Source organism: Solanum pennellii, chromosome 7 (genome assembly GCF_001406875.1).
Source record: "Solanum pennellii chromosome 7, SPENNV200".
Lineage (NCBI taxonomy): Eukaryota > Viridiplantae > Streptophyta > Magnoliopsida > Solanales > Solanaceae > Solanum > Solanum pennellii.
In genome coordinates, this window is record NC_028643.1 from 42,445,079 (window position 1) to 42,461,711 (window position 16,633).

Genomic DNA, 16,633 nt, shown 5'->3' on the forward strand with positions numbered 1-16,633 from the left:
AGAGAGAGAGAGAGAGAGAGAGAGAGAGAGAGAGAGAGATAAAATCATGGAATTAGTATAACCACATGTACTAAGTATGACTTTATACATAAAAATCATGAAAATGGATATTTATTGGAAATATGCATTTTTTTCATTTAAAAATCATATTATAATCATACGAACAACATTTAACAACTTAAGAACACATAAGGAAACATTTAAACAACAAGTCATAATTTAAGGAGACACTTTTCAGTGAGTCCAATTTACTGTACAGTGAATAAATTCACTGTTACATTGAATAAATTCACTGTTACAGTGAAGTACTTTACCTTTAATTTTAAGTCTCCCTAGCATGTAGTTAACTCACTAGACTCATAAATCACATAAAGAACATTCAAGTAATGGTCTTAGAAAAGACCTAGGAACTCCAAGTAACACTTTCAAAGCCTATTGTACAATGTCTAGATAGCGTCCCATACCACCACCCAAACCTCATAAACTTCTCCAATGCTAATAGGTATTCCACATGATGAGAATAGGCAATAACCGACATAGAACATGATATCAAGACATGGAATCCGGAGTTCTATCGTACTGCGATGAGGTTGTTCTACTTTCCAATGGTAAAACTTGGACACATCCCATGTAGGCATATGGTTAAGGAATATGAAGGGCTTCTTTGTATTCTAGTCTCATACTTTAACTAGAACGACTTACCTTACCATACTCACTCGGTGCTAGCCTTCTTTCTCATAGAGTAATTCATACATTAGGTTCACATAAAAGGGTTCAATAACATGTTCATAACCCAATCACATTTACCCTACCAAAGCACGTCCACTAGGGCTACCTCACAATGGCGACAAGAAGCTCATGATGACTTCCCTAAGAATTAATAGGATGCCGTTCTAGCCAACTAACCTGAACTCCATCATTCCTTTACTTTGAAGGATACCATTACGGCTTAGAACTTCAACAATCTTAACCTTGCTTTAAGTCAAGATTTTAACATAAGAGACTGTCATAACATCATTTTAGGTTACATGTCATTCATACATTCAAGACTAAGAGTTATAACACACTAAATCAAGATATTCCATATTCATTATCATATATAGATCAAGCAAGGGACACAGGTCAACCAAGACAAGATACCACGTACTTCCCTTTTAACTCAGAATGCAAGTAATTCTAGAATCACATAGGAAACAACCTAACATCTTCAAGTCATACTATAAACTATCATCACATCATCAATATAATCCACATAGACTCACATAGCCAAGTAGGAATAACCAAGACTCAACCCTAACACTGTACTCATAATGTTAAAGTCATAGTCTAACATGATCACCTAAGACAACATGAAAGAAGAATACATATATGACTTCACATGTAGATAGATATTTTCATGCTTCACATAGTAAAACTACACAATTAGTCATATTACTTTAAGTAGTTGTCAACAAGGGCAAAATCATCATATTGCATAAAGTAATGCCGACAAGGCCACATGAACCACAAGTAAAACACATAACACCGCCATCATAAGTGGACCATACCAATCACAATAGAATTTAAGTATAAACAACATAAAAATAAATGAAATAGGGCAGCATACCCCCCATCATCCTCAACACTTCAATTCAAAGTCAACTTACTCAATTCGATAACACAAGACCCTTACCTAAGGCCATAACCAAAAATTCAACATAAAAAACTACAATAATCAATAAACTAGGTTAATTCAATGTGAACTAGGTTAATTCAATGTGAATTAATAAATCTAACATAACCTAGATATCAAATTACTACAACTATTACATCATTAGAAAGCCCATAAGAAACTACATAAGAATTCAACAATATTAGCTTAATATCAAGTAACCCACATCTTAGTAAAAAACTATGTTTCATCTAATTCATTGAGTTTATAGGTAATTTAGATTGAAATAATCAATACAATATCAATTACATCATAATTCAATGTTTATAAATAATTTATGCAAGAACCCATGGTAGAATCATGAAATTGGACAATTCAACTTTAGAAAACATCTTGAGAGTTGGGCTCCTTGATGAAACAAGTTTCAAGGATCAAAAGCCATACCTCAAAAATGATAATTATTCACTTTTATGAAGATTTTCCACTTAAAACGTCACCTCCAAGCTGTTCCTTGATTTGGACTTCAACGGAGACTTTGAGAGAATTCTAAGGGATCTTGGGGTTTTGATTTGGATGAATTAAATATTCTAAGTGTTAAACACTCATATACTTGTTTTTTAATACCCAATATACCCTTAATAAACCTCCAATACATCCATTTAGAAGGGGGATGAATTTACAATTCACCCCTTGACTTGGATGCAGACCTGCGCGCACAGACAATTTCACTAACGACCCCATTGACGGGCCGTGCTGGCAAGCGTCGGTGGGTCCTGAGACTTGTCAAGGCTCCCTTACTTCCCCCAGGATAAGTACCTGCAGAGGACCCCATCGACGGGGCGTCGATAGGCCCACGAGCTGTCCACTGCTCCATTGTTTGGGGCCTGCCTGGGACAGCCTTGACACCAATTTGGGTCCTTCCTCAAGGACCCTTGGATGGTACTTTGTGATAATTTCCCAGATTTTTCCAAGACAAAAACGATCGTCTATGTGTTTAACACCACTGACATGAATTTCATCCAAAACAAACAAGTAAAACTCGATGAAACACGCCTAGACGCACAAGGTCACTTCAAGGCACATCTTTCGAACATCATAGACGTTTGACCTCCAAACTCCACAAAACTTGGCACACTTACTATACATGATATAATAAATCATTTATATACCTTAAAACCTCATGGATCACACATAATCACATAGAACCACATACGAGGAACATAGGTGACTTAGTCATCGAACGTCTTAGTCGTCCCTTGATGTTTGACTTCCAACACACCTAGTACTGTAGCTACTGCCTGTATAATATATATTATACATATTTAGGACATTAGACCATTAATACCAACATGTTAGGCTATAGTTAACCTAGGTCATTTTCGGGGTCTTACAAGCCACTGAATTTTGCTTCTTAGTTCACCAAGAATCAGTGATGATCCTAGGAAATGTGTTATGCCTGATGTGCTCTTTCGATCAACAAGAAAACCTGCATAATCAGCATCACAATAAAAAATTAGATGAAAAGAGTCACCAGAAGGGTAAAATAGGACCAAATCTTGTGTTCCCTTCAAGTATCTCAGAATTCGCTTGGCTGCCTTCAAGTGTAATTCCTTTGGTGCTGCTTGGAGCCTGGCACACATCCCTACACTGAAGAATATGGCAGGATTGATTGCAGTAAGGAACTAAAGTGACCCAATGATTCCCCTGTACATGGTCTGATTGACATCGATCCCTTCTTTATAGAAGTCAAGTTACATGCTTGTGCTCATGGGAGTATCAAGAACTTTATCCTCAAGCAGGTTGAACTTGTTGAGAAGTTTTATATGTATTTATATTGGCATATTGATGTTCCCTGAGATGACTATCAGATATGAATCGTAAAAAGAATGTAATCTCCCTCATCATGCTCATTTCAAAATAACTACTCATAAAATCAACAACTCTTTGCACAATAAATCAAAGGTAGCTCCAAAATTGTATCATACACATATACCTACACAATCAAAAACTCCTTAATTTGGGATTTTAGGAATAATTTATCATCAATTTTACCTATTTTGAACCCGTATGAAAGAAGGAATTTTGATAGAAGCTCATACCAAGCTATGGGAGCTTGCTTTAGACCATAGATAGTTTTATCTAGCTTCAACACATGGTATGGGATATCAGCATCTTCAAAACCTATAGGTTGTTTGACATACATTGCTCCTTCACATACCCATTCAAGAATGCACTCTTGACGTTCATTTATGATGGTTTGAACTCCATGTAGGAAGCAAAAGCTATTAAGATATGATAGCTTCCATTATGTCTTAAGGGGTCAATCCCCTCCTCTTGATTATATCCTTGTACCAAAAGTCTTGACTTGTTTATGGTGATGATACCTTGCTTATCAAGTTTGTTTCTGAAAAGCTATCTAGTCCCGATAATGGTTTTATGGAGAGGTCTGGGGACCAGGTGCCTTACGTTGTTTTTCTCGAACTGATGAAGTTCATACTGCATTGATGTTACACAATCTGCATCGTGTAAATCCTCCTTGATGTTCTTGGGCTCAATGGTGGATATGAAAGGTGAATATGCAACTAGAGTTTTTTGTTTTGGATGTAGTTTGTATTCTAGAGTCAAGTGGAGAAATGAGATTGTCTGGGATGAAAAGATCGATGTTTCCATCCGGAATTTGTAGTTATTTCTTCTAATATCACCAACATCACCTTCTTCAGGCTCTGGATTCTGAGACACTTCCTCCTAAGCTGCACCAGAGAGACCAGGTTCTTCTATGAGTTCTAGACCGTGTTCCTTCTCAACATGTTTTCTTCAAGTATTTTGGATTGACTTGTCATTTTTCCCTTAATCAACTCCTACAATTCAATGCCTTCTTTGTGTTCGTCATTGCTTTTATCATCAGATTCATCAAATATCACAAGCATGCTCTCTTTAATAAATAGAGTTCTTTTATTGAAAATTTTTATGCCTTACTGGTAAAAGAGCACCCAACAAATATCCCTTTATCACTCTTGGCATCAACCTTGCCAAGATCATCCTTTCCATTATTCAGCACAAAAAATTTGCAACCAAAAGGCTTAAGATGATAAATTGAAGGTTTCTTGTTATCCAGTAACTCATAAGGGGTTTACTTGATCACATACCTCATAAGACACCTGTTCGTAACATAGCAAGCTCTATTTACTACTTCTGAACAAAAAATCATTGCAATCCTTTAAATCAATCAGCATGTTGTAGAAATATCCACCAATGTTCTTCTGTTTCTTTCAACAACACCATTTTGCTAAGGAGTTCTTGGTGCAGACAAATTGTCATAGATTCCATTTTCAGCAAAAAAGCCTTCAATTTGAGAGTTTTTAAACTTTATGCCATGATCTGATATGATGCATGATATCTTCTGGTTTACCTTTAGTTGAATTATTTTGCGAAGGTGATCAGTAGTCCAACTGTCTCGTCCTTGGTCCACAAAAACATGTTCCAGGTTAACCTGAAAAATCATCAACATTTTAAACTCTGATAGGTCCACATTGATCCATGTGGAGGAGTTCAAAAGGTCTAATTGTGCTCACACCTTTCTTTGTTTTGAAGGAAGATATCGTTTGTTTCCCTATTACGCAAGCCTCATAGACTTTGTTGACATGAAACCTTAGTTTTGGTGATCCACAGACGAGGTCACTTACAACAAGCTTGTTTTAGCAAGGATGAATCCACATGTCCCAATTGCCTTGCCGGATTTTTGCATTGTTAGCTTGAGCACTTAGACAAGAGAGGTTGTCCACTTCTACATAGACAAGTTCTGCAACATATATATTTTTGATTCTTTTAGCAGACATAAGAACCTTGTTAGTTACACAGTTAGTAACTAAACACCTATCATACAAGAATTTAACTACATATTCCTTATCAAAAATTTGAGATATACCGAAGTGATTGTATTTCAACCTATTCACATAATGTACATTGTCCATGAAATGATTTGCCGATCTTTCTATTTTCCCAATTTCGAGAATAAAACCCTTCTTCCCATCACCAAATGACACACCACCGCCCTATTGTGCTTCTTAAGATAGGAAGTTTGGAGTGTCTCCAGTCAGGTGCTTTGAGCATCCAATATCTATGTACCATCATTATCTCACTCTCTTCTGTACAAGAATCACTTATTAGACCTGGGAACCACTTGACATAGAGTTCCCAAAAATTGTGAAAAGACTTAATGAGAAACCTTCTTGTACATATGGGAAAAGTGTTCTTGCTAAAATTGTATTGGGACCAGGTTCCTTTTTTTTTTTACAAAACTTTTTCTCAATTTGAGAAAATTCTCATGCCTTTCTTTTACTTATTTCAGAGTCTCACACTTTTCTCTTAGAGACACACTTATTGCGGATATTGTAGGGACGCTCAATATGTCTACAACCTAAGCCTTTTTGGCCGTTGAACTTATAATTTGCTAGAATAGAAAGGATCTTAGATGAATAAGGCCATTTGAGGGAGTGGTTTAAATATTTTTTGACAGTATATAGATCCTTAACTAATTGAGAGTTTCTTTCAAGGGAGGTAACTACCTTAGACATAGAGACCTTTTGTTTCGCTTCTAGCTCAACCTCAAAGCTACCGAGTTCTCGTTTCTCACCCTCAAAGGTACCACGTTCCTCGTTAGGATTCAAATTACCACTTTATAGGATACCTATCCTAACACTTATTTTAGAGATTTGAGAGTTAAGAGCTGAGTTTTCATCCTAACACAAATTTAGTTTTTCACTAATCCAGAAATTTTAGTAGTTAGTTTCAGATGTTTATTCATCAACTTAGTCTATTAATACAACAACAAGTTTTCTCAATCTTTTAATGGAAAATGTGTCTAGGTTATTATTGATAGAAAATAGGCTTACCTCATCCTAATTATCGTCATCGACGGGTTTTTCCATTAGTGAGAAATTGGAGTTGAATACAGTTTCATAATCTTCTACAACCATCATCGAGATATCTTCAAGGCTAACTTCCTCTTCCTCAGATTTGCAGGATCCATTTCCCTAGACAACAAAGGCTTTCTTCACTAGTTGATCATCATAAGCCTTTCTTTTTGCATGGTTTAGGAACTGGTCTTTTCTTCGAGGTTCGAAATCCTCAACTTCCTGTTTCTGGATTGAACATCTCATAAAATGACCAAGTTTCCACACTTATGACAAAGGTCATTTGCATTTGCTTCTCTGCTAGAGGAAACTTTTTTTTAAAACCCTTCATGCTTCTTGATTATCTTTTGGAATCTTCTTGTAATGTATGCCATATCATCCTCCTCCTCCCCCTCCTCCTCAATCCCATCACTTGAAGATATTTTCAATGCCAGTGATTTCTCTTTCTTTCCCTCTTTTTGTGTTGACCCCTATTGTTTGTTCAACTTGTAGGTTTGAAGATTTCCAATCAGCTCATCCATGGTGAGTACCTATAGGTTTGTTGCTTTAGTTAAGCATTAAATTTTGTCTCCTATGACTTGGGGAGCACCTTTAGAATCTTTTGAACTTGTTAGCTTGGTTGAATAGGATTACCCAAATATCTTAGTTCATTGGTTATGGAAGTGAATCTTGTATTAATCTCATGAATGGTTTCTCTTTCCTTCATATAGAAGTTCTCTTATTGATTCGTTAGCATATCGACCTTAGACCCCTTTCCTTGTGTCGTTCCGTCATGGCTGTTTTGAGACAGTGCCATATCTCTTTAGCTGTCTCGCAAGCACAAATTCTATTGTACTAACGTGAGCTAATTCAACATACCAGAATCGTTTTTGTGTTATAGTTCTTTTCTGTCTTCTTCCTGTCCACTTCATTGAATTCTCTTCTTGTCCAGCGAATCACCTTAATAAGCTCTCCATCTATCACATATCTTGTGGGAAAGTAAGGTCTATCAAGAATCACATCCCACATGTCAGTGTGTTCAACATTGATGTAGTTATGCATGCAATTCTTCCACCAACTGTTAAACTATCCATTGAAATAAGGTGGTTGACTGATCTTTTTCCATATTAGGTGGAGCAGCCGTTCCTTCATGGCCTTTTCTTGGTGTTACCCAAATAGAAAAGTGAAGTTGTGATAACACTTGTTGGAATGTATGTGTCCACTAATTACAATAGGAACATGTCCTTAACACAATTACGAAGAACGGAAAATAAATACTAAAAGTAAAGATAGTACAAGAAACTTTCCGTTCAAACATCCTTGATCAAGGGAGTAAAACCATGAACCGTCTCACCGGATTTTGAAATTTATTTTACTAAACTTCACAAGCCAAAGTAAAATCCACTTTACAACACACAAGATATTAACCTCCTAATCTCTATTCTGAGTTATACACTATCACTCAATGAGCCAAAGCAATGCTTGCATGGACGACTATACAAACCTAACTGATTGATATAGACTTTAAAGTAATACGCAAAGTATCCCTCAACTAAGTTCATACAATAATTTCCCCAAGGTTGAAACATTTCTATCACAAGTGAAACCATTCCTAGAATATAACCACAAATACAAGCAATCAATGTAACAAATGGTTTAGGAAGCGATTAGGTAATTCTTAAGATCTCTTGCTATTTTAAATATTGAATATCTCTCTTTGAATAAAATAATTAATTGTTGTTTATCATGTTGAATTTATCAACCATAAAGAGTTGTTAACCGATGTGCAAATAACCTCATCCGTTATGATTAGTGTGGTACACTAACAACCTCACCAACTTCTAACGTGAAAACTTGCCAGTTGTATATCATATTGTACAAGATGAACATATTATGCAGACGACCGGGTCCCTGTATTTATTAGGTTATCATCAAAACATTTGGGAGCATTAAGACTTATAATTTCCTTTGGGATAATCAACTGTGATTTCCAAGTTGGAAAGAGTCGACTAGGCTTGCAGCCATGTTATGGAGAAAATAATCATATGTGATGCTTCTTTAAAACTAAGAAAGTAGAGTAACTTCTAAATGAGGTATTTAAGAAAGATATATCATTGGTATGTCTCCTACAATTCTCCTTCTTGTTACGATTGTGCAACCATACCGTAAAACTCGCTAATCACCTACCGTCTCGCTTCCTCAATTTCCACAAACTTATTTGGGTTAATTCCAACATTGTTTCTTTGTGATTTTGAGTAAATTTCGTCTTCAATTGTTTTATCCCATTCGGTCTCCTTATATCTTGGTTGTCGTAAGATTTGGAGGTTATTTTATTCTTGAATTGATATTATATTGATTCCCATATTTCATCTCTACTAAATAAAATTTGATAAATCTTCTAATCAAATATTGATATATAAATAATTACATAATGATAACGTTTGAAGTCCAACAACCGAACTTCATTTTTTAGTTATAGTATTAGTAATTCAATAAGTTATGTTAGTAGAAGCAAATGAAAAGACTATGTTACACATTACTCTTTTGATATGGATAATTTCTTTCCGCCCATTTCTTATTTTATATATATGATCTCAATTAATCAACTGTATTTGCCCCATTAAGCTCAAATGTGTATTCCCCATTAAGCTATACTGTGTGTGTGTATATATATATATATATATATATATATATATATATGTCTTGATTTTTATTCGAGGACTTTAAGAGCCACTCATGTCGAGCTTGATATGTTTAATTTTGATATTTTCCTTAGTATGGATTAGATATATTCATGTTATGCTTCTATTGCTTGTACAAATTGTGTAGTCAAATTCCATTCTCCAAATAAACTTATTTTAAATGTCGAAAGGGGAAAATTCTATGCCTAAGGGTTAGTTTTTTTCTTGTCTTAAATCTACAAATATGATTTATAAGGGTTGCATATACCACCTTGGTCGTAATAGGGATACGAATTCCGAAGACCTTCCATTTGAGTCGATCTCCGTTGTTAATGAGTTTACTGAATTGTTTTATAGATTTGTAGTGTTCCTCCTAAAAGAGAAATAAACTTTGGTATTGGTCTTTGATGAGTCAGAGATTTTAACTCATTTGGGGGATGAAAATCATAGTTTTTGTGTTCTTATTGACTATTTTGTGCTCCAAGTTGATGCCTTGTGTTTATTTGTAGTTAGGAAGATAAAAGAACAAGGAATAACATTACTGGGAAAAATAGAGTAGAAAAATTAAACAATTGAAGTAAAGCAAGGTTAAGGATCTCCAAAGTCACTCGACAACTTGCCGAGTGGTTCTTCAGCTCGCATAAAATTACAACGTGCCAGCCCTTGGATTAACATACCGATTGGATCAGTGAAGGAGTCTCAATCGATCCTAAGTCACAGAAAAATTAGTGAGTATACAAGCTAACGGTGATGAGAAAAGACAATTGGCGCATCGTCAATCAGGTCAGTGAGCCCGAACTCGATCGCCTAAAATTATAACACAAAAAGGGTGAAGATGAAATCTAAAAAACTGATGTAGAGTAGCATTTTGAACGTTTCGTACCTAGTTGGTGATGGTCGACTTATATCGCCGACTGATCCTTAACAGAAATGTGGGAACATATAATTGGATTTTCAAAAAGAGAAAATAACTACATTGCAGTGTTAGACTCAGTGTTTTGTTCCAAAAACTAGTTTTTGAGTAAAGTTTGATGTTGGATTTTGATTTTAAAGTGAATTTGAAGTATTGTGAAAACTCAAAACTTGTTAGGAGAATATAGTTGGTAATATTTTTTTGATTTTTATAATGCGTGGCTAAGCACCCCATTATTGGGGGTGTGATTATGTGATTATTTGTCTCAAATAGCTTATGGGTGTTAGTGATTAATGATTTGATTTCTAATTTTGAAGTGGATTTGATTGATAATTGAATTTTAATTCATGAATGTAGTTACCTATGCAGTTCTAGTTTAGAATTCTTATCTTGCTTGAGAAAGAAGGTTTAAAATTAAGGTTATGAATTGATGATTGTAGTGATTGGGTTGTTGTGGAACCAACTTGTGAGAATGTCTGTTAATTCGATCCTACCCATCTAGCTAGAGAGAATAGGTAAATTTAGGTTTTGGGTTGTTCATAATTGTTATGCTTGTCGATGTTCAAGAGAATTTGCTAGATTCGTGATAGTTGATCGACAGATGGCTATTACAACTAAAGCCTTGCCTACCTACTAAGAATCATTAATTTTTAGTAATTAGTAACCACCCGTATAGTGAGATTCACAGTTAATCAATCACTTCCCCAAGGATCCCTCTCTACTTGAATGTTTCTCTGTCTCTGTAGTTGTCCTAGTTCTTAATTAACAAATCTAATTCCCTAATTTGAAACCAGTTGTCAACCCCTATAATTTACTTTAATGGTTTTGATAATTTATATTCCTATAATCAATTAGAACACATCTTTCATTTCCTAAGTTCATTCTCTACCGTATTACTCCATGTGGGTTCGACCCAAACTCTTCTTGGATTTATAGACAATTTTTATCGCCTACACTTATAATTGGATGAAGTGTAGTTGAGCGTCACAAAAAATACTGCCACTGCCGAGGAGTGGTGTTCAGAATTCTTTTAGTGAAATCTAGTTATGATCTAATCTTTCTTGAAGTTGAATCGACTTACTTTGTTTATTGTTTGTTAGTGTGTGCTTGTTAAAAGACGGCGATATAAGTGTGAACGGGAGTAACACTAGCCAACTTGGACATCAAGACAACATCGTTAACTTGAATGATGTTAATGAAGCTCAATTGGTTGGTGTGGGTGCTATTAATTCACCTCTTGTCGTGGGAAATACAGTTTTCCATATGACTAGCACAATGTTAAAGATATTACAAATGAAGGGTTTCTTTGAAGGGTTAGCTCATAAGGATCCCTATGAGCATATCCTAAACATTGTGGATGTGTGTGGTCCATTTGTCATCGAGAATATCATACAAGAGTCGGTCAGACTTTGGTTGTTCCCATTCTCTAATGGGGGAGGCAATGAAATGGTTGTCTTAGTTACCATGAAAATAAATCACTTTGTGGGAGGAACTCACCAATCTATTCCATGTTAATTTTTTCCCTTTCTTGAGGATGATGAAGCTAAGGGATAATATTCAAAACTCTAAATAGTTAGATGGGTAATCGATTCATGAAAAGTGCTTGAGGTTTTAGATGTTGTTACTCAAGTGACCAACTCATGGACTACCGAGCAACATTGTGACACAATAATTCTGTCAGAGTCTCAATTCAATAAACAAAGGTATTTATGACCAGCTTTTACGAGGAGGAATCATGCGTCAACCATTTACTATAGCATTCAGTCTCCTTACCGAAATAACAAAGATCAATCATAAGTGGTGTTATGACCCAAAAATGAACTAGGTGAATCTAGAGCCTAATATGTGTGTCATAATCTTATAAGGTCTTAAAATGACTAAAATTAATGTTCAGAAGCAATATATGAAGTTTGGAAGAAGTTTGAAATAAAACGTCCACGACGTTCGTAAACTAGTGGAAGTTGAACTAGTGTGTCGTAGTGTTTTGTAGTGGAGTTTTGGAGGATGGTTTGAGAGTGAAGTTGAGTACAGAGGGTTCCTATACATATTCTGACATGTAAAGGAACAAAACGTCCAAGAATGATGCCCCGGAGACATGCCTAAGAGTCCTCGAGGAAGACCCAAACATGGGACATCAAAGCTGCTAGGCAACCAAGAAGTGAAGGCTGCTGCACGACGTGCAGCCAGCACTTGAAGGGAAAAAATCTTTTCCCGCGATGCGGGGCTATCACGAACCATTTTTTCTCAAAATTTTCCATAACCCAGAATAAAAAATGCCTTCACGACGGGCAGTAAACTCCTAGATTTAAGACAAATTTGAATTGGTTAAAATGTCCATTAAGTGCATTGTTCTTTTGGGCACTTTAGGGATTAATTATTGGCAGTGATTATAGGTATTTGAAGAGTATTTAAGAAGTACAATATCCATTTAGACCCTATATTCCAAATCAAAACCTTTCTCTCCCAAAATTCTTCGAAAACCACCATTGAAGAAGAAGAGAAATTGGAGGCAGCTTTCTAGGATGAATTCACCAAGGATTAAAGTTGGGTTTAATGCTATAATCTATGGTATGATAGTATTATTCATTCATGTATTCTTACATCCATGGAGTCCCCCTAGTTTTCCTCAATTGTGAATCCAAAGAACCCCATTGTAGAGAAGGTTGAGATTGCATTATGGGTAAGGCTTGATTGTGATCTCAATCTAGCGGGTAGCATTTAATGATGTTTATATGATGATTATATGTTGTTTTCATTATGTATACATAATGAATTGTAGTAAATGAACTTTAAGGTGATCATGGTAATTTTAGGACATTAGAGAGACTAGATGAAGGTTTTATGTTGATCTTCCTAATTCAATTGTATTGTATACTACTCCATCATGATTGATTCACCTAGTTATGAATTGAATTAGAATTGATTGATTAGGATTTGTCTTAATTTAATTCAACCATAAGGATGAATTTTGCCTATGTTCACCTAGTCAGGAAGAATGTGAGAAGAAAGCTAAGGATAGAAGATCCTATAATCTACTTATGAATGAAGTTAGAATGAATTAATGAATAATAAATCTTAGGATGTCTGTGTTTTCTGTAGATTTAGGATGATTAAATGAAAGTGATAGAATCACTTGAGCATGGTGATATTGTCAAGGACATCCCTCCATGAGAAAAAAGTGTTGTGCAAGGCTTAACAAGAAAACCTTGGAGTATATGCTTGACTCCAAGTTGATATGAATAGTGAGACGGATAGTCTAGAAAGGTTTCGGACTCCAAGTAGAAAGGAGAGCCACACCTAGTAGTTGTGATGACTATCCAAGTATGTCTCATGAGGTGGGAGTCCTTCACGTAGTTGAGTCAAGGTATCCTAATAGAGATCTCCATATCCTATGAACTTAGACTTCCTTGAGAAGCATGTCTTAGTTATCAAAGCAAAAGATGAACTTGATATTCCCAAGGGAAGATTCAATAAGCTCATAAAAAAATCCGTATGCTAAAGGATGACATTGCCCTTGAAAGTTGAGGACCTAGCCCACTTGGATGAAAGGAAGAATATAAGCCTTCAACAATGTCGACTTCCTAACTCTTCAATGACCGGAACCTAAAATGTTTAGGAAAAAGGGAAAAAAATGGGGTTAGTACTCCACATGTACTAAGTATGGGATCTTATGCACATACACAAGCAGAGCATGCTAGAAAGGACTTTTATCACAACATGCCAAATTACCCCTTTAGGGACTTAATGCAAAGTCATGTAAGTCATATCAACCAACAAAACATTCTTATTATCTCAACAAGCAATACTTATTCTAACATAATTGAAAACCATGATTAACTACAACCCTAACTTCAAGGAAAAAATATCACAAGAATGAAAAAGAGTTAAGCAGATCATAATAAGCAAGAAAACTACTCACAAGTCCTTATCAAGTCAACAACTGAAATGACCAAGCAAAGTCTCATAACCTTACTCAATCAAGTATCCTCAACAAGAAAACATGAACAATGTCCAACTTTTCATATCATGGCATTTAGATTTACATTTCATCATATATTTACATTATAACCCAAGGCATATTCATAAATGAATTAATCAACATATAGTATCAACAACATGCCATGGTCATCATATATACATCACATATTATCATAACATAAATATATATAAGAACCTCCTCCTAAGACTCCCCTCAAGACTAACTAGTGCAATGTATAGGTAGCGTCCCATATCCCTACCTAGACTAAGCTAGATCTCTTAGGTTATCCAAGTTATACTTCAAGTCCTTTAATTCATTTTACATTTTTGCGAACATATTGCCCTAACCGACATAGACTACATGAGGTAGTATGAAATACGATGTCCTAAATCCTTACACCGAAAGAAGGCGGACTACATGCCGAGGTAGTATCAAAACAAGAAATATAGCAACTACATGGGTCCACTAGCTCGTATTCCTATGGGGCCAACATAGTTCAAGAACTAGGAGATTTAGTTCGGACCCTCTTTATGAGCCATGCATTATAGTCTTCAATCTCAAGAGTAATGTAGTGTTCCTACCTTCCTTAAGTGGGAAGGGACACTCCTCTATCTAGTTCACTTGGTGCTAAGCTAGCGTCTCTTTTTGAAATGTCTTTAAGCCTTTAATTATCAATGATATCTTAATTGAGGCCATAGGGTCAACCACTTGTATAATCATCATAATCAATAGCTCAATAAGAATTGTATGAGTATAAGTCCTTTCATTATAATTCATATAAGTGAGGTTAAAACATTAGCATTTCATAGCATATTAAGGCACATTAATAGTTTTCACAATCCTTATATCACATACCCCTTAATCAACCTCAAAACATAGTAAACACATTTAAATTCACCATCATACCACCCACTAATCCTAGTATAAAGAATACTCCAATATAATATAATGACTTAATAACAATTAATCCCGATTGGATGTAAAGATAGAGATTCTAAGACTTACCAAGTCTTCCTCATAGTCTATCATCTAGATCTTACCATCAACCCATAACTCAACCCAACTTGGGGAGTAACATCATTACACAATGATAACAAATAGAATAACATGGCCAATTGCATCCCTAAAACACAATTCAACTTTAGATCACAACTTGAGACAAGATACATAGACTAATTTCACATTATAATTCATAACCTAAATGACATCTCAAGACCCAGAATGATAGGCCTATAATTCATCTTAATTTATTCATAATAACACCGTAGGATAGTGAACAAATCAACAACCAACTCAATTTAATGATCACAATACAATATAGGTCAAAATCACTACATAGGGTTAGGGATAGAGGATCATATTCTTCACTTTAGACTAAATCATCAACAATTACCATAAACAAGTTGAATAACACGTTAATATACTCAATATAGACTAAAGAAATCATTAACAACTCAATTCATAACTTCAATATCGTAATTGAATGAAATCAAAGGTGAATAGAACTCATACCGTAATGTTTGTCAACAATTTGATGGTGAATTCTTCTCTTTCCAACCCCCAAACCCTAATCCTTGCTAGTCTTCAATGGTGTGTTCATGTAGATAGAAAAATAAGAGAGAAGGAAGAGAGTTTATTTGAGAGTTGCCTTTAAGCAATTGAGGGTTGGGAGTATTTATATTGGGTCTTAAATCAACTTAATTAGACTCTCTTAAACCCTGATTAAACCAGATAACCCCCTTACTAATCAAATCACACCGACTTAAATTAGGAAGGAAACTCGACCCTCACAGACAAAACCCCGATCGATGGGCCTTTTCTGAGTCGACGTACAGCCCCCCTCCATCATGCACTCCGTCGTCTTGGTCAGAGACTATGTAGGCAAGGGGATTCCTCCAATAGTGTAAGTCTGGGATGACAGTGGCATCGACGCCCCGTTGATCCAAACACGGACTGTAGCCTGCCCCTCTGCACTCCGTTGATGAGTTTAGAGGCTGTGCGGGTGAAGGGGCCTTCTCCACCAGCCTAAGTATGGGAAGATGGTTGCATCAAAGCCCTATTGATCCACACACGAGCCGTCTTTTGTCTCGTTGCACACTGCAAGGCAGTGTTACATAAAACTACATGGGTCCTCTTCAAGGGCCCTTGGTTGGTCCTTGGGGAGTCGTACCCAGACGTTTCAACCATGAAACAACTCAAAATACTACTAGCTACCTTTCCACCAATTTTACTACATTTCCAACTCCTAAAAGTTAGTTAAAAAGGCAAAAGCATACTAACATCCCTTTGAACCAACTTCCCGGACATCATAAAAAGGCAAAAGCATACTAACATCCCTTTGAACCAACTTCCCAGACATCATGGGCATTTTGATTCTTAAACCTCCTAAATGACCTATATTCATTAATATTGAACTTAGAAATACTACTTAGACCTTATGACACCTATATTAGTCTTTACAGTGCGTCTCAGATTTTCAAGGTGTTACATTATCCCCCCTTAGGAACATTCGTCCAC